A 2,065-nucleotide genomic window follows, 5' to 3' on the forward strand; every position below is an offset into this window, starting at 1 on the left:
AGTTTCCTCCTGCCCTCTTTATTTATTATTATTAAACTTTTTTGGTGATGGGAGTTTGCAGGCCTAACAAATTCCCCAGGTGATACTCATGCTACTGACTACCACCCCCCCGCCCCCCGCAAGCCAAACCACCATCACCACAACATTTTAAGAACCACTGGCTTGGGCTTCCCTGCTGGCGCAGTGGTTGAGAGTCTGCCTGCTGATGCAGGGGATGCGGGTTCGTGCCCCGGTCCGGGAAGATCCCACATGCTGCGGAGCGGCTAGGCTCGTGAGCCATGGCCGCTGAGCCTGCGCGTCCGGAGCCTGTGCTCCACAACGGGAGAGGCCACAACAGTGAGAGACCCGCGTACGGCAAAAAAAAAAAAAAAGAACGAACCACTGACTTAGAACAACCCTCGTGAATGTGAATGGTCCCTCCTAGGCTTTGCAGGAAAGTTGGGGGGATAGAGAAATCAAGATGAAACAACCAAGATGGGCCTTTCCAAGCAGGTTTCTTATGAGCTTAAATGAAAAGGGATCCACTCACTTTAGATAATGAAGATAAGGATAGCTAGCATTTGTTGACATTTTCTCTGTGCACCAAACTAAGGGGTTTAACTCACATTACCTCACTCGGCAACCAGCATGGGCAGCAGACTTCGTGTTTGATGTGTAGCTGAGGAGCCGGCCCCATGTGCATGCTGGGAGGTGGTGTCTCGGCTCAGCGTTGTGGTCCGTAGAGGTAGCTGCAAGCAAGGCCAAACTGGCCCTCAGGAAACACCTTTAGATCTGGACAAGCAGCCACTGAAGGCCTGATTTCTGCTTCACAGGCCTTGCAGAAACAACCAAAAGAATTTGGGGGCAGGTGTTAACAATCATCTGTCTCAACCGCAAAAGTACCTGAATATAGAACAGAGTTTATCAGCCCTGGCACACATCAGAAGCATCTGGATGCCTGAGACCCATCAGGGGAGAAACCTTTTTTAAAGCTCCTCAGCCAGAATTGAGAACTAATGGTATAGGTTTGATTTGGGGCAAGACCAATGGGGGAGGGGGAGGGCAAAAAACAAACTTTCCAGCAAAACACCTATTCCCAGAATGGATCTCTTGAGGGTTTGCCAAATTGGCCAAATTGGCTTCTTGCTACTCTTTAGAGTAGTAGTTCTCCAATTTCAGGACGCATCAGAATCACCTGGAGGGTTTGTTAAAGCAGATTACTGGGGAAAAAAAAAAAAAAAAAAAAAGAGCAGATTACTGGGACTACCCCCAGAGTTTCTAATCCAGCAAATCTAGGGTGCATTTCTAACACATTCCCACATGAGGCTGATTCTGCAGGTTCCAGAAACTTGGTTGCTCTCTCTCACCCTCAGAGGCATGTCCTTGAAGGCCACTCTTGCTGTCAGCCATCAGCCATCAGCACACCAGGTCCCCCAGCCTTCTCTCCACCAGAAAGCCCTGTCCTCTCCACCACCCTGAGGCACAGAGACACAGTCAGCACCCAGACACAGAGCTGGAGGTCTTCCCCCATAGAAGGAACAACACCAACAAAGGCAGGAGGCAGTGTTCTCAACACCGGGTGTACTCTGGAAAATGCCCAGGTCAGGGCTTCACCCCCAGGAATTCTTATTTAATTGGCCCAGGATGGGAACTAGGCAGCAGTTTTGTTTTTTAGTTGGAATAAAATAGACATAAAAACAAAAAAGTGCACAAATAGACAAAAAAGTGCTCAAATCTTAAGTGTGCAGCTCAGCAAATTATCCAAACATGTATGTATTTTTAATTTGTATAAGCATCATTGAGGAAAGCACACACACACACACACACACACACACACACCACCAGCAACTCAGAAGCCCTTCATGTGCCCTCCCTGTAAAATCTACTCATTCCCTCTTCTCCAAAGGTAACTGCTGTCCTGGCTTCTAACACCACTGAGATTTAAGATTTTCCTGATTTTCCTAATTGTATGATATCTCACGTTTTGAGGAAAATCTTTTTTTTTTTTTTTTTTTTTTTTTTTTGTGGTACGCGGGCCTCTCACTGTTGTGGCCTCTCCCGTTGCGGAGCACAGGCTCCGGACGCG

At 47.7% G+C, this 2,065-nt stretch overlaps 1 long non-coding RNA gene across 1 annotated transcript in view; it reads right to left on the minus strand.

The window, feature by feature from the left end:
- Positions 1-255: 255 nt before the first annotated feature.
- LOC114487336 (uncharacterized) overlaps positions 256-2,065 on the minus strand; it is a 39,843-nt gene continuing 38,033 nt past the window's right edge. The window contains exon 3 of the long non-coding RNA XR_008618903.1: positions 256-814. This is a non-coding gene — a long non-coding RNA (uncharacterized lncRNA). The remainder of the gene's footprint in view (positions 815-2,065) is intronic.

Source organism: Physeter macrocephalus, chromosome 12, assembly GCF_002837175.3.
Source record: "Physeter macrocephalus isolate SW-GA chromosome 12, ASM283717v5, whole genome shotgun sequence".
NCBI classification, from domain to species: Eukaryota; Metazoa; Chordata; class Mammalia; order Artiodactyla; family Physeteridae; genus Physeter; species Physeter macrocephalus.